The sequence below is a fragment of the Callithrix jacchus genome, chromosome 12, assembly GCF_049354715.1.
Source record: "Callithrix jacchus isolate 240 chromosome 12, calJac240_pri, whole genome shotgun sequence".
Classification (NCBI taxonomy): domain Eukaryota; kingdom Metazoa; phylum Chordata; class Mammalia; order Primates; family Cebidae; genus Callithrix; species Callithrix jacchus.
The window spans coordinates 103864069-103886296 of record NC_133513.1 but is presented as its reverse complement, the minus strand read 5'-3'; the positions used below and the strand labels follow the sequence as shown (position 1 = coordinate 103886296).

Below are 22228 nucleotides of genomic sequence, written 5' to 3'. Positions count from 1 at the left end.
TTAGTAGAGACGGGGTTTCACCATGTTGACCAAGATGGTCTCCATCTCTTGACCTCGTGATCCACCTGCCTCGGCCTCCCAAAGTGCTGAGATTACAGGCGTGAGCCACCGCACCCGGCCCCCAAAATGTATTTCTGCAACTTCATTCACTATCAAATAGGTTTGGGATGTGTTTTCAATGTAATTACACTCTTTCTTTATAGCAGAAATTACTAGTGTTCTACACATTCTTCATAAAGTAATTATTTTGTTACATACAAGCTATCCCAAATTTATCTGGATCAAAAAACCCTTCTGGGGAATGTCTATCAATATCTCATAGTGTTTCAACTGCTCAAAGTACAATTATTTAGTAGTAAACACAGGCACTATTATCAGACAAAACACTGATCAAATTTTATTATTATAAATTATTAGAAAGGTAATTAAGATTTAAAAAATACTGGAATGATCAATAACTGGAGTAACAAAGGCTAAAAACTGAAAGCTCCAATAATCTACCAAGCATTGAAATTTTCCGTGAGGCTGCTAGATGTGCTTTCGTATTTGAGACTAAGAAAGTAATACATAGTCACATAAAAGAATGTGATGAAAAAAATACTTAGCTTCTCTCAGATGCCACTGGTAAAATGAAACTCAGTCAAATGAATATAAGAATATGTTCAAAAAAGAACAGAAGGAGGCTTGCCCAACAGCTATCAAAATTTTTCAAACATATTTCTTTTAACATACAGGTATTCAACATACAGGTATTTTATCATTCTGGTATTTAAAAGAGAAATTTCTTCCAATAAAATAGTGCCAATTAAGTGAGGAAAATAGATGGACATTTCCCATGAAAAACAAGATGCCATTCAGAATACCAGATTATTCCAGAACTAACTTTCATTAAGCCAAAGGACTTAAAAATATCCTAGAAGAAGAATTTAGTACATGAAAGTTTAATTATTAGATTCAGTTGAAAGAAGAATCTTCATCTAAGGCAAACTGAAGAACTGATGAGCACTCTAAAACCAATCCCTAACTTTAGTTATTAGTCTTTAACATTAGTCTCTAGTCTCATGCTTAATTCTTAATTTTAGACTTACTAATCTCATTCTTAATGCTTTCTAATGCATAAGACTTCATAACTACAAACTGATACAATCAAACTTATATGTCAAATTGTGATTTTGTTTAATAAAAAAAAATTTATCCAAAAGAGCCTCTATAAATAAACTATTTTTGGCTGTCAGAAAACATCAGCACATTTTATTCCTTCCAGTAAAGTTATCTTAATTCTAACAAAACTGGACTGACCTATAGCTCTTGGTATTTCTGATCTAAAATGGCAGGAGAAAGATGGTATGGTTCCCCTTTTCCTCTTAAAAATATCTGAAAACAACTAGGAGACGAGAGTGCAAAACAAACACAAACCACATCTTCAACAAACTAGGACATATCCCTAACCATACTATATGAGAAGAGCTACTAAATACAATGAAGGTAAAGACGGATGCTGGAAGAGCTCAAGCCAGGGAAACAGCTTGCATCTTCCACACCCAAAACTATCAGTTCAGCTATCTAAATTACATAACAGTCAGAAAAGCAAACCCAATAGTACCTTGCTGGAAACATTTGAAGCTTTCAGACCTCATTACTGAAACACAGAGTCAGGATTGGAACCCCTTCCCTGCAAAAAATGACATACCCCTCCCTAAGAAAAGCTGATGCAGACTAATGAAGATAAATACTGCAATAGCAAAATTGTTGTTTTTCAAAGATTTAAGTGAGGAATGCTTTGAGAATCTAGGCAAAAAAAAAAAAAAAAACCACTAACTTAAAATGTGAAGGAAGATGGAATCAATGCTTAAAAATCAGTGAAGCAGGCGGGGAGCAGTGGCTCATGCCTGTAATACCACCACTTTGGTCAGGAGTTTGAAACCAGCCTGGCTAACATGGTAAAACCCTGTCTCTCCTAAAAAAAAAATACAAAAATTAGCCAGGCTGGGTGCCGGTCGGGGTAGGGGAGGAGGGCTGTAATCCCAGCTACTGGGGAGGCTGAGGCTGGAGAATCGCTTGAACCCAGGAGGTATAGGTTGCAGTGTGCCGAGATCACGTCATTGTACTCCAGCCTGGGAAACAATAGCGAAATTCCTTCTCAAAAAATAAACCACTGAAGCAGTATCTAGAGTACTCAAAAATTTATCTCCAGTATAAAACCATCAGTTAAATATTATTAAATATACAAAACCATAAGGAATATTGTTTTCATAAACTTTAAGAACATACTCGATAAAGTTCAGCTATCTAAAAGAAAAAAACTATCAAAAAGAACAAACTTTGAGCAAATCCACCTAACTATTGATCTAAGACTATGGCTATGGCTACAGAAATAGTGTAATTATTACAATTCCTGACAATGTTTCTATATAACCAACAAAAACATGAGTAAAAAGATTGAGAAATGCTAACAGCTTTATACTGTACTGCTTTACATCTTTAAGTGTATTTCAATTGTTAACATATCTTGTCTTATCTCCTAGTCCATTAGGTAGAAAAGATGAGGCTATAACCACAATGCTATAATAAATATAAATGAGCTAAATACATTCATTTTTTAAAAAGTCTCAGATTAGATCTCAAAATAGAATGTAACTATATGAACACAAGACTCTTCTAACCCCCCATTTGGATGGATGAAAATGAAATAAAGGGCCAAGCACAATGGCACACATCTGTAACCCCAGCACTTTGGGAGGCTGAGGCAGGTGGATCACAAGGTAAGGAGTTCAAGACCAGCCTGGCCAACAAAGCAAAACCTCGTCTCTACTAAAAATATAAAAATTAGCCGGGTGTGGTGGCATGCACCTGTGGTCCCAGCTACTTGGGAGGCTGAGGCAGGAGAATCACTTGAACCCAGAAAATGTAGGCTCTGGTGAGTTGAGATCATGTCATTGCACTCCAGCCTGGTCAAGAGTGAGACTCTGTCCCCCACCAAAAAAGGAAAATGAAACAGATTTACATATTCAAATGACACAGGCATTTATAAGCACAAGAATATTCACACTAGCATCATTTGTAACAGCAATACATGGAAACACCTAAATGTCCACCAACCAGGACCTTTACATAAAATAACATAGTTATTAAAAAGAATGGGGCAACAACAATTGAGTCAGTATAGTATATCATAGAAAAGACTCGTAGCCAGACTGCTGAAGGCTGGAGTTCACCTTCCAGGTAACAACTTACGAGCATGTTATTTAAAGTTTGTGCCTCAGTTTCTTCATCTATAAGGGAATTATATTTACCTACTTCTCATACTTGTGATGAAGATTAGTAATCAATAAAAAAACATGTGCTAGAACAGGGCCTAGAACAAAGCATCATATAAGTGTTAGATATTATTAGAGTTAAATGAGAAAACGTGAACTGCCGAACAGCATAATATGCTACCATTTACAAAAAAAACTTTTAAATATATACTTATATATATATATGCATAAAACATCTGCAGAAGGATGAATAAACTCATAGTAGTTTCCCAGGAACAGAAATCAAACAGAAGAGGTTTCAGAGTGGGAGAAAGATTTACTTTACCTTTCTATATCTTTTGAATTTTATACCACATGCATGTATGGACTAGACAAAAACTACTACTTAAATTACCTTAAAAAAAAAATCTTAAGGAATCTAGGCTAACTAATCCAGTGCCACTTCTATGGTTAGTTCTCTGTCTACCATGTCTAAGGTATCTTTACTCAATTCAAGGGTCATACAAACAGCAAATTCTCGGTAAAGGTATGTCCCCAAGCTATACAGAGTTCAGATATGTAATGTTGTCACCATATAAAATATAAAAAAAACATATCTTAGGAGACAGCACTGCAAGGACACATGTAAAGGGAGTGTTCACTGCAATGTGCATACAAATAGCAAAATATTGGAAATAATGTACATCAAGACTAAATTACGGTACTAAGCAATATAGGGATATTAAAAATGACAGCATAACTTTATGTATATAAATTATAATTTTTGTATCTAAATAACAAATAGTAAATTCTAGACTCTTTCCACACAGGAATACAGATATATTTCATCTTTTCATTGACTATGACTTGTTATATGACTATATAATTTAATCATTCCTATTATCAATTGATATTTCGGTTGTTTCTATTTTCCTTTACATTTTTAAATGTTTTCACCAATATATATATAATGCTTTACTGAACATAAATCTTCACCCACCGGGACTAATATCTCTGTAAGGCAGATACCTGAAAGTAGAACTGTTAGGTCAAAACTAGTATGTGTTTTAAATTTTTGTAGGTAGTTCCAAACTGCCTTCTTCCAAAGAGCCTGCATCAATTTATACTCTCCCAACCTTACAAATTAGTGATCAGTCTCATCAATCTGATGTATAAAAAAGGATATATTATATTTAATCTATATAATATTAGTAAGAGTATGTAAATCTTTCCATTTCTCCACTGTCTGTAGTATTCATACAAAATATGCGTAAAAGCTATATTGTGCTCAACACACACTATGGCTTTTTTAATATGCCAGAATTTAATCTTTGGAAGCCTCACATAAAAATCCAAACTTCTCATTTAAAAAAAGTCAAAAGATACGGGCATCACTGGACTGGATCCACATTTCTTTTGTTTGTTTGGTGTTTAGAGACAGGGTCTTACTACATTGTCTAGGTTGGACTGCAGTGGCTCTTCACAGGTATGATCAGTGTGCACTGCGGCCTTGAATTCCTGGGCTCAAGAGATCCTCCCACCTCAGCCTCCAGAGTAGTAGGACTACAGGTGTATGCCACTGTGCCCAGCTCTGTATTTCCTAAAGACAAAAATCAAATGGCATTGAGAAGAAGCTGTACTCCACTATCCATATTGGAAAGATTGAGACAGAAAATTGACAAGGATATCCAGGACTTGAACTCAGATCTGGACCAAGCGGACCTAATAGAAATCTACAGAACTCTCCACCCCAAATCTACAGAATATACATTCTTCTCAGCACCACACTGCACTTACTCTAAAACTGACCACATAATTGGAAGTAAATCACTCCTCAGCAAATGCAAAAAACGAAAATCATGACCAACAGACTCACAGACCACAGTGCAATCAAAGTAGAATTCAGGGTTAAGAAACTCGCCGGGTGCGGTGGCTCAAGCCTGTAATCCCAGCACTTTGGGAGGCCGAGGCGGGTGGATCACGAGGTCAAGAGATCGAGACCATCCTGGGCAACATGGTGAAACCCCGTCTCTAACTAAAAATACAAAAAGTTAGCTGGGCATGGTGGCGCGTGCCTGTAATCCCAGCTACTCAGGAGGCTGAGGCAGGAGAATTGCCTGAACCCAGGAGGTGGAGGTTGCGGTGAGCTGAGATCGCGCCATTGCACTCCAGCCTGGCTAACAAGAGCAAAACTCCATCTCAAAAAAAAAAAAAAAAACTCACGCAAAACAGCACAATTATATGGAAACTGAACAACCTGCTCCTGAATGACTACTGGATAAATAATGAAATGAAGGCAGAAATAAAGATGTTCTTTGAAACCAATGAGAACAAAGACACAGCATACCAGAATCTCTGGGACACGTTTAAAGCAGTTTCTAGAGGGAAATTTATAGCACTAAAATGCCCACATGAAAAGCAAGGAAAGATATAAAATCAACACCCTAACATCACAATTAAAAGAAATAGAAGACCAAGATCAAACAAATTCAAAAGCTAGCAGAAGACAAGAAATAACGAAGATCAAAGCAGAACTGAAGGAGATAGACACACAAAAAAACCCTTCAAAAAAAAAAAAAATCAATAAATCCAGGAGCTGGTATTTTGAAAAGATCAACAAAACCGACCACTAGCCATACTAATAAAAAAGAGAGAATAATCGAATAAATGCAATAAAAAATGATAAAGGGGATATCACCACCAATTCCACAGAAATACAAACTACCATCAGAGATGACTACAAACACCTCTATGCACTTAATCCAGTAAATTGAGAAGAAATAGATCAATTCCTGGACACTTACATCCTCCCAAGACTAAACCAGGAAGAAGTTGAACCTCTGAATAGACCAATAACAAGGTCTGAAGTTGAGGCAGCCTACCAACCAAAAAAAGTCCAGGACCAGGTGGGTTCACAGTAAAATTCTCCCAGAGGTACAAAGAGGAGCTGGTGCCATTCCTTCTGAACCTGATCCAAATGATACAAAAAGAGGGAATCCTCCCTAACTCATTTTATGAGACCAACATCATCCTGATACCAAAACCTGGCAGAGACACAACTAAAAAAGAAAATTTCAGGCCAATATCCATGATGAATATTGATGCAACGATTCTTAATAAAATACTGGCAAACTGAATCCAACAGCACATCAAAAAGCTTATCCATCACGATCAAGTCAGTTTTATCCCTGGGATGCAAGGGTGGTTTAACATACACAAATCCATAAATGTAATCCATCACATGAACAGAACCAATGACAGAAACCACATGATTATCTCAGAGATGCAGAGAAGGCCTTTGACAAAATTCAACAGCCCTTTATGCTAAAAACTCTCAATCAACTAGGTATCGATGGAAGATATCTCAAAATAATAAAAGCTATTTACAACAAACCCATAGCCAATATTATACTGAATGGGCAAAAACTGGAAGCAATCCCTTTGAAAAGTGGCACAAGACAAAGGTGCCCCCTCTCACCACTCCTATTCAACATAGTATTGGGAGTTCTGGCCAGAGCAATCAGGCAAGAAAAAGAAATAAAAGGTATTCAATTAGGAAAAGAGGAAGTCAAACTGTCTATTTGCAGATGACATCAAACTTTGCATCAATTTGCAGATGACATGACTTATATTTAGAAGACCCCATTGTCTCAGCCCAAAATCTTCTTAAGTTGATAAGCAACTTCAGCAAAGTCTCAGGATACAAAATCAATGTGCAAGAATCACAAGTATTCCTATACACCAATAACAGACAAGAAGAAAGCCAAATCATGAGCGAACTCCCATTCACAATTGCTACAAAGGGAATAAAATACCTAGGAATACAACAAGAGATGTGAAGGACCTTTTCAAGAACTACAAACCATTTCTCAAGGAAATAAGAGAGGATACAAACAGATGGAAAAACATCCCATGCTCATGGTTAAGAGGAAGGAATGTCGTGAAAATGGCCATACTGCCCAAAGTAATTTACAGATTCAATACTATCCCCATCAAGCTACCATTGACCTTCTTCACAGAACTGGAAGAAACCACCTTCATATGGATCCAAAAAAGAGCACACATAGCCAAGAAAATCCTAAGCAAAAAAAAAAAAAAATACACAAAAAACAAAGCTGGAGGCATCATACTACCTGACTTCAAACTATACTATAAGCCTACAGTAATCAAAACAGCACGGTACTGGTGTGAGATATAGACCAATAGAACAAAACAGAGGCCTTGAAAGTAACTCCACACATCTATAACCGTCTGATTTTGGACAAACGTGACAAAAACAAGCAATGGGGAAAGGATTCCCTATTTAATAAATGGCGTCAGGAAAACTGGCTAGCCCTATGCAGAAAGCTGAAACTGGACCCCTTCCTTATACCTTATACAAAAATTAGCTCCAGATGGATTAAAGATTTAAACATAAGACTGACACCATAAAAACCATAAAAGAAAACACAGGCAATAGCATTCAGGACATAGGCATGGGCAAGGACTTCATGACTAAAACACCAAAAGCAATGGCAACAAAAGCCAAAATAGACAAATAGGATCTAATTAAACTGAAGAGCTTCTGCACAGCAAAACAAACTATCATTAGAGTGAACCGGCAACCAACAGAATGGGAAAAAATTTCTGCTATCTACCCATCTGACAAAGGGCTAATATCCAGAATCTATAAAGGACTTAAACAAATGTACAAGAAAAAAACAACCCCATCAAAAAGTGGGCAAAGGATATGAGCAGACACTTTTCAAAAGAAGACATTTATGCAGCCAACAAGCACATGAAAAAAGCCTCATCATCACTGGTCATTGGAGACACGCAAATCAAAACCACAGTGAGATACCATCTTATGCCACTTAGAATGGCAATCATTAAAAAATCTGGAGACAACAGATGCTGGAGAGGATATGGAGAAACAGGAACGCTTTTACACTGTTGGTGGGAGTGTAAATTAGTTCAACCACTGTGGAAGACAGTGTGGCAATTCCTCAAGGATCTAGAAATAAAAATTCCATTTGATGCAGTAATTCCATTACTGGGTATATACCCAAAGGATTATAAATCGTTCTATCATCAAGACACACACACACGTATGTTCACTGCGGCACTGTTTACAATAGCAAAGACTTGGAATCAACCCAAATGCCCATCAGTGATAGACTGGATAAAGAAAATGTAGCACATATATAACACGGAATACTATGCAACCATAAAAAAGGACGAGTTCATGTTCATGTCCTTTGCATGGACACAGATGAAGCTGGAAACCATCATTCTCAGCAAACTGACACAAGAACAGAAAACCAAACACTGAATGTTAGGAGTACTAAGTGGGTGCTGAACAATAAGAAAACATAGACACAGGGAGGGGAACATCACACACCAGGGCCTGCTGGGAAATGGGGGGGTCTAAGAGAGGGATAAGGGGATGGGGGGATTGAGGAGGGATAACATTAGGAGAAATACCTAATGTAGAGGACATGGGAATGGATACAACAAACCACCATGACATGTGTATGTATACCTATGTAACAATCCTACATAATTTGCACATGTACCCCAGAACTTAAAGTAAAATAAAAAAATAATAAAAAAGAAGCTGCCCTCTCCTAGTGTTCTCCAATTCAACCACCTCATACATTTCCCTCACTGGGTTCACTTATTTATGTTACCTGCCTGGTCTCCTGTAAGAATTTTAGTATCCCAGTTCTACTGGTTTATTTGGTTACATACAGGGTATTAAGATTCTTAGTGTGAATGATATTAATAATACGTTGTCTTGTACAAACGTAAATATTTCCTGTTGATTTTTCTTTTAACTGAATCATATGTAAATAATCATAAATAAAACTTTTAAAGTCTAGAAGAACATCCATAAAATGCTGGCAATGCTATCCTTCAATTACAGGTGATTTTCACTTTTTATCTCTGTATGTATATCTTTTAAATACATACAATGAGCAATCACTCCTTTCATAATTAGAAAGAAAGCTACTTTCATTTTGAAACAAAATATATGTAACACTGATAGTTAGGTTTACTTTTAAACTGATAAAGGATAAAGCCAATTAAGACTTTACCTATGAAGAAAACCTGAGAGCATAATACAAGATGAGGTCAATATAATAATCAAAGATCATTTAGTCTAGGATTACCCACAAAAAACTTAGTATCTACTACTTCCAGCCAGAATTACAATATAAACTGTTTTTACAAGTGGCATATCACTCTGTGTGAAATACAGAGAGTGATATGACTCACTCTGAAGTTGTAAAACAAGTTTTTGAATATTAGCAGTTCAGAAAACCAATTTTCTCCAATTATAAATATTTAAATTTTTATAAATATAAAAAGTATATTTTCATTTGGTCAACATTTATACTAAGTGTCATGCATTTAGTATACCTTGCACTTTGCAAGGTGCTAAGTATACAATAAAGCACAGTATTTGCCTGAAAGCTTATACACAAGTGAGTAAAGCAAGAAAAAAATCGAGTATGTGCTGTTGAAGCACAAAGGAAAGGCACTCAAATTAGCGTTGGAGATTAGGGGAATCAGGATTAAACCCAAATTTCTTCAAAGTAATTAACATGTCTTGAAGACCTGGCCCCTGCTTACTTTCGTCACAACTCTTACTATTTCCCATCTTGTACTATGGTCACATGAACTTCTTTCACATCCCATGGCAGAGTCTTCTATCTCCTGTGTCTAGCACTTACACAAGCTATTTTCTTCTGCCAGAAACAAAGATTTACAATTCTTCACTGAGCTAACTTACTCAGTAAGTAGGAACTTACTCTTCAGACCTCAGCTTAAAGGTCTGGGAAGCCTTTTCCTAATTATTTAAAAGCCTTTCTGCATACCACCTCCTCTGTATTCCCACTTAAAACTCCCCCTAAGGGAACACCTATCATACTTTTATTAGACGTGGTAGTTTAGTTGTCTGTCTCTCATTTAAAGGTAATGGGAAAATAGGAACACTACTGTCTTTTTCACAGTTGTATTCTAGTACTTAGGACAATACTTAGCATATGTAACACTTATATTTATTAAAAAAACAACCCTTGTTAATTTGGCTTTATCTGCCATTCTAGACAGCATGCTCATTACATAAAGAAGCAATTTTACTCTATAAAGTACTGTACAACATAAAAAATATTATGAACCTTTTATTGAGCACACAATAAATGCTCAATAAACACTGGCTAACATGATAAATAACCAATAAACGAGGTTTTACCTCATGCATGGAGTTCCCCTATCTACTACTTAAAATTAACTCCAGGTCACTCAAATTTTTACATGAATACCTAAAAATGACAAGATTTCAACTGTATTTCCTATTATTTATTAAAATGTAAAGGCTTCTTTAGTCTTTCAAATAAAGAGCTCTCCCACCTAAATCATGTAAAGCTATGTAATTTCGCAGTTTGAGAATTTAAAAAGGAACTTTCAAAATTAGATCAAAATATTGGTCCAAAGAATAAGAAAACACCCAAAATTAACATGCTCAAAAGAATGTTATTGTTTACAGAGAAATTGAAAAGCACATCTTTAAGCAGCAAAAGTGAACCTGAGGTAGGACAGAAGCTAAAGGCTGTCCATGAAAATAAAATAAAATGTTCTACACTGGTTCATTTAATTAGAATTACGTCAAGAGTCCACAACTCACAGCATCTTCAAATTCATTCATTCAACTTTTCCCTCCGTTAAGGAAGCAAAATGAAATACTTTGGGCAGACATGGAGACATGGGACTGACATAGTAGCAAATGGAGATTTTTAGGGAATCTGCATTACTTCTTCAGGGAAAGCAAAAGACTTTACACGTAATTTAGACTCTAAAAAAACAGGAGTTTAGAGAAAAGAACTGAAAATTCCTGTTTACCCAACCGACAATATAAACCATAATTGGGATTACAGCTCTTCTGTACAACACTTCAACTCACCATATGCATAAATGGCAAAATTCTTCACTAAAGTTTCCCAGTGAAAAGGCAAGGTAGGGAAAGGGGGATTTAATAGCCTCAAAATAACTAAGATATAATGGTAAATGTCAAATACCTTAACCAAAAATTATCTGAAAAGTTTTAATGCCACACAAACACTACCAAAAAAAAAAAAAAAAGATTTACTTGGGAATATTTGCTTAAATTGCCTTTCTTGCCAAGGAACTCCAAACATGCCATACACAACTTAAGTATTCCCAAGATCTACTTTTTATTTCCTATGCAAACTGGCAATAAAAAAAAAAAAAAGGCTAGTTATTGGCATAAAGCAAAAGAGAAAATATAACTGCTATATACACTAAGATGACTACAATATTCAATACAGTATTTTCAAAGAAAAAAAGATTTTCAGGTCTTTTAAGCTAAAAAATGTTAATTAAATGTACTATGTTTTTGTACATATAAACCCAAACATTTCTTCACTATAAATCCTTTTCATTACTCACTCTGTTAACTATCAGAAACTGTCAGAAAAAAAAAATAATAATAAATGCACTATCAATAACAAGACTAAGAATATATGGTCTCAAGGTATCTTATATCCAAGAATCAGTCAGTAGTAAGTTGCCATAATTATAAAACTGGCCTTTCTTACATTTATATAGTCCATTACTGAAACATCAGAGAAAGACCTCTACATTCAACTATTTATCTACTATCCTGACCGTTTGGTTTTTTAAATAGAACATATATATTTTGAGTTTTAAAAATATAATCTCACTTATCTCTGTATTACATTTAAAAAAATATCACAAAGCAAAAATCTTCTAAGATCAAAAGAAACATAACAAGCAGCCATACTCAATTTAATGGTAATAGGAATTTTTCCCTTCAGAAGTTACTCAAAATATTGAAAGGTAGCTCTTGCTTCTATTTTTTAATATATAAAAAGGAATATTATTTTTTTAAACACATTAAACACAACCCTACAATTCTCAACTGGTATATACTACCTACTATCTTTTGGGTATTTGAAGATGGGACATTTGGAAGGTAATTAGGTTTAGGTGAAGTCACAAGAGTGGGGTTTTCATAATGGGATTAATATCCTTGTAAGAGGAGACCAGAGAACTTGCTCTCTCACATTTTCTGCCAACTGCAGATACAGCAGGAGGACCACCATCTGTAAGAGACTCGTAATTTGCCATGAACAGAATCGGCTGGCACCTGGATCTTGGACTTTCTAGCCTTCAGAACTGAGAAATACATACTGTTGTTTAAGCCACACGGTCTATAGTATTTTATTATAGCAGTTTGAGCAGATTAAGAAAATCCCAAAATTAGATTCCCACATAGGTTACAGAAGCTTGAAATGAAAAAATTTCCATACCACAAACATGTAAATCAGGTAGTAATTTTCAGGTAGCAAGTGATACGTTATTTAAATAATGCCAGGAAAAAAAATGTTATTTGACAATAGTGATTTCTAGTTGTTCTTGGAAGCAACTCAAATATTATCAATTTGCATAGTTACAAAAACTCAATAATGGTCATAAGATATGCTAATGAAAAATTTTTATTTTTACCATATGAATCTACTATAGATGATCAATTTTCAAATAAATTGAATATAACAAAATATAAAAAAACTTCAATTATATTAAACAATTTCAGCTTTCCTTAATAAAACAAAAATCCTGAAGATCTTGCCACAGGATCATTGTTGTTATAGTATGGTATTTACATACATACACATAGACACATGCAAATACCAGGTATAACTGAGTTCCAATTGAGAAAAAGCCAGGTAAGTTTTTTCACACGCATTAAGGTATTACTTAGCGTTAACTCTCCAAGAGTTATACAGCTGACTTTTTTTGAGACAGGGTCTGGATCTGTTGTCCAGGTTGGAGTGCAGTGGTGTAATCTTAGCTCACTGCAACCTCCACCTCCCAGGCTCAAGCTATCCTCCCACCTCAGTCTCCCAAGTAGCTGGGATTACAGACGTGTGCCACCACACGCTGTTGATTTTTGTATTTTTGGTAGAGACAGGGTTTCACTATGTTGGCCAGACTGGTCTCAAACTAGTGAGCTCAAGGGATCCGTCTGCCTCAGCCTCCAAAGTCCTGGGATTACAGTAAGCCACTGCGCCTGCCATACAGCTGACTTTTAAAGCAAATTTCAGTCCATTCTTTTGTGTAACATAAAACCTTTTAACTAAAACATTTAATGTTAATCTATCTTTTACAACGAGTGTAGGCTCAACTTGGTCCCTTTATTAATAAGCTGGTAAAAATATGTTTCATCAAATTCCTTTATAACCATATTTTCCTGAATAAAAAAGTAAACTAGTGAATTTCTTTCTCTTTAATACTTTCTCATCAATTTCAGTATCTGGTTCTCATAGGCTGGAACAATGCCACAATGACTGCGTTGCACAACAGTCTGGGGGAAATATTGTTTGTTGCCCAGGCTGGAGTGCATTGGTGTGATCTTGGCTCACTGCAACCTCTGCCTCCCAAGTTCAAGCAATTCTCCTGACTCAGCCTCTTGAGTAGCTGGGACTACAAGCATGTACCAAGTCCAGCTACTTTTTGTATTTTCAGTAGAGTCAGGGTTTCGCCATGTTGCCCAGGCTGTTCTCTAATCCTGACCTCAGGTGATCCGCCCATGTCAACTTCCCAAAGTGCTGGGATCACAGGTATGAGCCACCACAGTTGGCCAGGGGACATATTTAAATAAAAATTATTTTCACTAAAAGCTTTAAGTATTGAACAAAAGCATCTCAGGAATATTTATATCAGTTATCAAACTTTTCCCAATAAAAGACTGTTCTGTTTTTAAAAGTGACTATTTTAAAAGTCGTTTTTCTCAAGCCCCCAAATAATTATTTTCATGAGCCTTATTTACAACCTAACACATTACTGCCTGATTTATTTCAAACATTCACTAACCATCATCATATCATCAGAATATCTTAAGGTGCCCAACACAAAGTCTGACACAATCTCACATCATCTTGCAGTTTCTATATGCTTTGTTCTTGTCCCAAATACTCATATTCTGTTGTACTACTATAAGCTATTACATAACAGGAGGTGGGGAAATTTTAAAAAATGCTGCAGCACTACCAGCCGTTTAGCATACTGAGTTCCCACAGTTGCTCAGTGGGTGTTCTGAAACTAGGCCATTTTCTAGTATTAAGAATTTCAAATCACTACTTTCAAAGTACAGAAATAAATGTCTTCAAGATTCAATCATAAAACCTTACTATTTTAAGCTGCCTAGTATATAAGCATCCCATTTATATGAGTCTAGAGTTGCAATTAGCACATGATTGATAAACCAGTATTTGTTTTAAGAGCAAAATAACTAGCTCTCCTACCTATTCTTATAGTCATAGAATTCAAGAGATCACAATATTAAAATAAGATGTAATTTGAACCAGAAATAAAGCTCTGGTAAAATTTTAAATTCTATATCCCAGATATATACAAACCCAAATTGAATTAAATATAATCTATTTCAGGTCACCCAATCTGTCAGACACCACATACTTTTAGCAAAGAACTATGACTTTCAACCTAATTTTCCCAGTCCAGGTGACCAGAAAACGCAAGAAATTGAAGCTTAGTCTCTCTAACAGAATCAAAGTTTTAATACTTATGCTATTTTGTCTTATCAATGCAACAGGTTATGTTTTCATTAAAAGCGGATCAAGAAAACTATGTTGCTACTCAGTTTTACATATTTCATAGCAAAGTAAATAAACATATGGTAAATATAAAATCTACCTCTACAAATTATAAGGTACCTTCAGGTAACTGTTTCAACTTACTTTGTTCAATAAATACTGGCACCTACTATGTTTTACCTCATTAAGCAAATCTTTCCAGTAAGAAAAGCTTAACAACACAGTGTTTTAAATTGTTTAATATTGAATGGCATTTTTTTCGAAATACGTGGTCTTAGGTTTTCTTTAACAAAATTTACTACTATCCAATAACCTCTTCTTCATAATTCTAGATCATTGTTTTTTATACTATTCTATGTATAAAACAGTATCTTCAAAGATTCTACATATGTTTGTTGTAACATTAAGTTGCCATAAACTGGTGTTTTTACAAAATGTCTTGCATCTGCCTTTTTACTGTTTTACTTCTGCTCTTATTTTCAACTCTCTTATGACTCTAGGAGTAATTTCAGTCCTTTTTACATTTGGTTACCAAACTTTTAAAACCTGTACACTAAGTGAGAATAAAAATGTCTGAATTAAGGCCTGAAGGACTTTAAGAACAGAAAATGCATGTTTCAAAACAAGAACGTTATGACATCTCTTTGACTTTCCTTTGGGCCTGTTCAGTTTGTTTTGGGGCTGTAGACTACTAATCTAAAACTAATTTTCTACTTGGAGCCTACAAGGTCTAGACATTTTTTATTGGTGGAACAGTAAAAAACAGACATACTCAATGCTCATCTTGAGGCTTACAGTCTAGCAATAAAGACGGACATCAAACATATTACGAAAATAGCGAATGTTATAAAAGAGTAAGTAAAAGTGCTTGGATACCTTAAAAGAGAAGAACCTAACTAGGGATCAAAGGATGGGACACAAAATTGAGGCCTGAAGGGTGATTAGAGTTTAGCCATGTGAAGAGTACCTGAGGTAGTAACCAAGCAGATGACACTAGAAAGTATTAGTGTCCTAATAAGTAATCTGAAGATAAATGAGGTCTAACAACAAGTTTAAGGCAATAGCTAAAATATGAATATTTAAATAAATTTCTCATATTTTAAAAAAATAATTAGAAGGATCAAAAAATGCAAGTAAGAGTGTTTTAACATAGAAAACGATGGCACTTTGCAGGGAATGGAGTTTGGGACATCAAAATTGGGCCTCACTGTGCCCTGTTACAAGTATTAAATTATACTACATGAAGGGTCATGCAGGGTGGCTCACACTTGTCATTCCAACACCTTGGGAGGACAAGGCAGGTGGATTGTTTGAGCTCAGGGGTTTGAGACCAGCCTGGGCAACAGAGCAAAACCTAGTCTCTACACAAAACAGAAAAATTAGCCAGGCATGTTGGCACGCACCTGTAGTCCCAGTTATTCAGGAGGTTAAGGTGGGAGGACAGGGAGGTCAGGGCTGCAAAGAGCCCAGTGACTGCACCACTGCCTGGGTGCAGAGAGAGAGATGCTGTCTTGAAAAAAAAAAAAAACGCTGTGTGAAAAATTACTCAATTCTCAAGTTCAGAGAACTTTTAAATCATACAAGCCTTCTTCCAGGACATAACAGCTGATCCTACAGTCTGACTTGCCTGAAGAGTGGCACTGTCAAGTATGTATGGAAAATGTTTTTTAAGGTGTACTCAAAGGAGTACATTTTAAACAATTATACAGAAACAAAAAAAAAAACCACTTTACCATGAATGCTAAGAGTCCATAAATGTTACTCTTAACATGATACATAAATGCAGAGAAAAGATATTTAAGTATGATTTTGAAACATTATCATTATCCAAGTTCTAAGCCTGGGTATTATTTCCCACATTAGGCTGACATAATTCTCCTTGTACTTAAAATTAAAATATTAATGAAAAATAACATGGGTAAAATTTTTTCCCTTTCTTTTCACAGGTATTGAAGGTAAAGTTTTAAATAATAGTTTGGAATAGCTCCTCAACATTAATACAGGTCTGCAGTTCAAAGCCCAAATAAAATTAGGAACACAAGAAATATTATTAATAACATAAGTGTTAATCAAAGTCTACCGTATGACCTAATATTACTAGAATCCAAACTGTTATTCTTCTCTAACTGTCCAAGTGGAGCCAAACATATCTAATCTTTCTGCTTTTACTACCCTCCCCTATCCTACTTATTCCTCCTGAGTTAGTTCCAGTCCTATCCTCCAACAGGCATTGCCAGTTACACATGCAGTCTGAGTCTGAACTCATCTGAGTTTGCCAGTGTATACTGCTGTTAAAGCATGTGTCACATTGTTTAACAATTAACTATTGACTTGTCCAGTTCATACAACAAACTCCAAACTTACAGAAAGAAGGAAACATATTTATCTCTGTATTCAGAGCCTGGGACACACATGGACACACACACAGAGCAGAAGTTCCATGATATTGGTTAATGTGAAACTGTAGTAAGAAATATTTATAGAACAAAATTGAAAAGTTAAAGACTATTTGCAAGATTGAGAAAGTACTGAAAGCAGGAAGAAGTGTTATACAACACAAAATTGGAAACTGAGAAAACTCAAATTTAACTGATCAAATTAACTCCAAGTTCTAGAAATTATGTGTCAGAACAGGCCATTTCCACTTTACTTCCAGGACATTAAAAGAACAAAAAGAAAAAAAGATCTACATTTGTCAGCTGTAAAATTACTTAAAATTATAGGACTTTTAAATAGTAATTGAGGGCAAATAAAGTAATTAAACATTAGAAGTCTTCCTAGTGCTGCCAGGCACAGTGGCTCACGCCTGTAATCTCAACACTTTGGGAGACTAAGGCGGCGGATAATGAAGCCAGGCATTCAAGACCACCCTGACCAACACGGTGAAACCACATCTCTACTAAAAATACAAAAATGAGCCAGGCATGGTGGCATCCACCTGTAATTGCAGCCACTTGGGAAGATGAGAGGAGAATCACTTGAATCTGGGAGGCGAAGTTGCAGTGAGCCAAGATCACACCACTGCACTCCAGTCTGGGCGACAGAGCGAGACTCCATCTCAAACCACCCCCCCCTCCCCCCGCCCCCCGACAAAAAGGAATTCCTAGTGCTATAAACAGAAGATAGTCATGCAGAAATAATTTATAAAAATATTTCAGATTCATTTCACATAGGGACCAATTATAGCCTTTTTGAAGGTCTCTTGTAATGTTTTAGCTACAAGCAGTATGTTCATTCTTATAAATGAATCCTTACCTTTTAGATTATATACTACTTTTTGCAATCAGTTCTGACCTTTAGAGAAGTTGGAATGAGATATAAGTGTGAAATTGAGTTAGTTTTCTTTTAAATCTTGATAATGGGAACTGCATACTTTCTCAAGAAGCACATATGCTACCATCATCTCAAAGGCTTAAGGATTGTTGGTAATCAGAATATCCTTTTGTGTGTATAAACTTTGCTTTGCTGAATGAAAGATGCTGTATTAAAAAGTTGAAAGCCGGGGGAAAATACCAAACAAAACCAATTTATATTAATGAACCCTAATTTATATTAAAGTAATTCAATTATATATTTTAGAACATAAACGTTTCTCAGAGTTATGCAATGTTTGTTTCAACCTGCAATGATTAACAAGCACTTTTAAGAACACTCAATAATATATGAAGTTCAAGCATGCCATAGGTCATCTGTAATTTAGAAATTATTCAGATTTCAAAAGTCAGTTTAGAGAGTTGGAAAATATAAAAATTTAACTACTATATTGAGAAAATATTTCAAAAAAGATCTACAGGGCACAACTTTGATGCAGTGTAACAAGTAAATGAAACAAAAATCAAAAGATTAAGCAGTTAAAATAGGGGATTACAAGGAGAGCAGATGATATATGTCCATAAATTAGTCTAGGAAAGATTCAGCCAAATTATGTCTAATGCATCACATAATGCATGAAATAAATATCCCATGTATACCTAAATTTCCTCTGTTAATTGATATTTTATAAACAAGTAGCAGAATTTTTCCAAGTCCAAGCTATAAATCTCAGAACTTACTGAAGGATTGGTGAGTTAACGTGTTTTGCTGTTTTTTTTAATTGTTTTGGGTTTTTAAAAATCTTGTTATAACAGAAATCTTATGCTTTTTTATACATGAAAGCTACATGACTGATATAGTAAACCAAATTCTAAAGATAAATTATTTCACTTAATCTTCAGCCTCCAAAAATACACATCCTTATATCTACATAGTTTATCTACATAGTTTATATCCTTTAGTCAAACACAGATTCTTATATTTAAATATTTTTACCAAAAAAAAAAACCCAAAATATTTAAAGGGTTTAAAGAACAGTCTTCCAAAAATATTAAATTGTACAACAAATACTGAAAATGAGCATCTTTTCAAGACGAATATGACTATAATTTATCCACCTGTATAATAAAGAATTTCAACTTTATTCACCCTTCGTCCCTAATTCATACAAGTAAGCCAAGGCAATAAATATACCAACCACTATTCAGAAGTCAATTTTGGAAATATTCCACATAGAATTCCAGTTTATGTCTCTGATGCGGAGGGAGAAAAGTCATTCTTCCCTTACCCAAGTCACAGAAAAAAAACAGTAACATATTAAAAGCTTAATTCCAGCAAGTGTGACAAAGGAATTTGTAATTTTCATGTACCTATTTAAAGTGAAATGTTTCAAATTTCCAACTGGCTTGTAGTTCACAAGTTGATGCATGGCCCTTACTTGCTACAACTACCAGAAAAACAGCTCTGATGAACTTTCTGAACACTAGTTTAAAAAACAAACAAATCTAGCTTCAAACTATTAATGTGTATTTTAACATCACTCTTTAATCCATAATTTGAGAAAATTTTTTAAACTTAAAAATAATGAGTGATCAGAAAACAAATATCAACTTTTAAGAAAAATGTAGCTCTTCAAAAACTGAAGGGGTTAAATAGGGATGGTTAATAGATATAAAAAACAAAATACAATCTAGTATTTGATAGCACAACAGGGTGACCATACTCAATATATTTAATTGTACACTTTAAAATAAGAGTATAATTGGATTGTTGTATCACAAAGGGTAAATGTTTGAGGTGATGGATACCTCATTGACTCTAATGTGACCATTATGCATTGTATGCCTATATCAAAATATCTCATATAACCCATAAACACCTACTATGTACCCATAAAAATTAAAAACTAAAAATAAGACTGAACAAGCGCCTTGGGAAAATGCAGTACCCTTAAAGAAAGGATATGTCCGTAATTTCAAACCGGCATTTCAATATTGTTTTAGATGTTAGCTTTTTATTAAATTTCAGCCATTTGAAAGTTACAAACCTGAGACAACGTCTTTATTTAGTTTTGTCTTTATTTTTGACTATTTTTCAAATGGATACTTATAATTACAAGAAAAGTTTACAATATATTTAATGTCTAAATAAAGATAAAAGTTTCTCACACTCAGTCTAAGTTCCAAGTGTGGAGAATGGTCATTTGCATACTTTATTCCTAAAATTCTTTTCACTGTCACATAGCAAAACATCAACACTTGATAAATTCAAATTATAAATATAACTTACTGAATGCTACAAATTCTATGCAATAGCTAAGTCTCTTCAAGTACACAGTAACAGTTCTACAGCCCACGGCATGGAGGATGAGGGTAAAGATTAGTACACTAATAAACTGAGGTCTTTAAATTAAAACTGTTTTTCAGTGGTGATGCTGCATTTAGTTACAAAAACACTTAACTACACAAGTGTACCTTATAATTCTGGAAAAAGGTAACCAAAAGCTTTTGATACAGGAGTCCCTCTTAAGAAACTAGAGGCATCTGGTATCTAAGAAGAGCATACGAAATGACACAGGTGTAAGCCTAGACACTGCTGGGAGTTATCACGCTGGAGACAAATACTATACAGTCCACATCTGCAACCTAATTTTGCTTCAGCATCCCCAGAGACTTCGAAAATATTTCTTAGGGTAGGTTGCAAAACAGTGCTTCCTCTTTTATTCTCATCACCCCCATTACGATACAAAGCAACACAGGCAAGAAAATCAAACGGCCAACTGCAAGGGCTTAAACACACACACAAAGCATCTTCTTTCTAGCGCCCAAATCGGTTATTTATTCCACCTGTTTGTAAATCCACAATTTCACAATAACACAAACTGCCTGCTGAAAGAAAGGAGGGAGGAAAAGAAAAGAAAAAGGAAAAAGAAAGAAAGAGAAAGAAAGGCAAATTAATGCTTTGGAGTCATTACCCTTCCACCTAGGCTTGGGGGGTGGGGGATGGTACAAAAACAATGGATATTGAGGGGCTAGGGGGAAAAAATCGTCTTGCCCCAAAGCCTCTTGTGTTAAGAACCTGAGGGAGTCGGGAGAGAGAGACTAGTTTTCCTCTCTCCGTAAAAGCTGGGCTATCACGGGGAGAGGTTGCCATCGGGCATGTTCTACCAGGCGGTCTCGAAGGGCTACAATTCGCTTCGCCAGGCAACACACCCAGAGCCGATCCAGCACACTTCACTCCGGGGTTTTTGGGGAGATGAGAACAGGAGAGCGCGGTGGGCTCTAGGGAAGGAGCGCGGAGACCCCACCCTGTATGACCGCCGCTGCGCCCGGGCCCTCGCCAACGATTTACACGACCCGGGCACCCCGCAGGCTGGGCCCGGGACCGCCGGGGGCCGAGAAGGGCGGGACCATCCGCCGGGCGCCCCCGGCCCGCGCCCTCGCGCCGGCTTGCCCTCGCCCAGGCGCTGTCCGGGCCGCCTGCCGCCACCGCAGGCCCAGCGCCGGCCGCTGTCAGAACCGGCCGCCTCCCACTCCGCGCCGGGCTGCGGGCTTCCAGGCGAGCCGGTTTCTAAGGCCCCGCACTCACAGACAGCACCCACGAAAGCGGCGGCACCTCCCCGGGCCCCGGCCCCTCGGGCCTCGCCCCGGCGTCGCCGGCTCCCGCCTGTCAGGGCGCGCGGGGCCTCCCCTTACCGACAACCAGCCTGACTGCCCGACGGACAGGAAAGCACGCAAGAAGAACCGACCAACACACACCCTCCGCCTCATCGGCCCCGGGTTACCGTCAGGAGCCCCGACTCCGCCATCCTCCTCGCTCACCCTCCTTCCTCCTCTTCCTCCTCCTCCTCCTCCTCCTAAGAAGCGACGCTGCCCAACCGCCGCCCCCCGCCCCTCCCCCACTCGCCTCGCCTCGCCTCGCCCCGCCCCGCCCCGCCCGTCCCTCCACTACTCTCGCTCCGGCCGCCACGCCCCACCCCTCCGGCGTGGGCCCGTCACTCGCTAAGCAAGAAAAATGGGCGGAGCCGGGGCAAGTGAGGCT

The 22228-nt window shown here is 36.6% G+C and overlaps 1 protein-coding gene across 8 annotated transcripts in view; it reads right to left on the bottom strand.

Annotated features, from left to right (window-relative positions):
* Positions 1–22228, bottom strand: part of SHOC2 (SHOC2 leucine rich repeat scaffold protein) — an 86735-nt gene that overhangs the window by 63836 nt on the left and 671 nt on the right. For 2 of the 8 annotated variants that reach the window (XM_035269065.3, XM_035269064.3), the window contains exon 1: positions 21946–22026. The exons of 2 other annotated variants lie outside the window; for them this stretch is intronic. The gene's annotated coding sequence lies outside the window, so the exon portion shown is untranslated. Of the gene's footprint in view, positions 1–21882; positions 22092–22228 lie in introns of those variants that run through there. 4 more of the 8 variants (XM_078346485.1, XM_035269062.3, XM_035269067.3 and 1 more) reach the window with 3 other exon arrangements.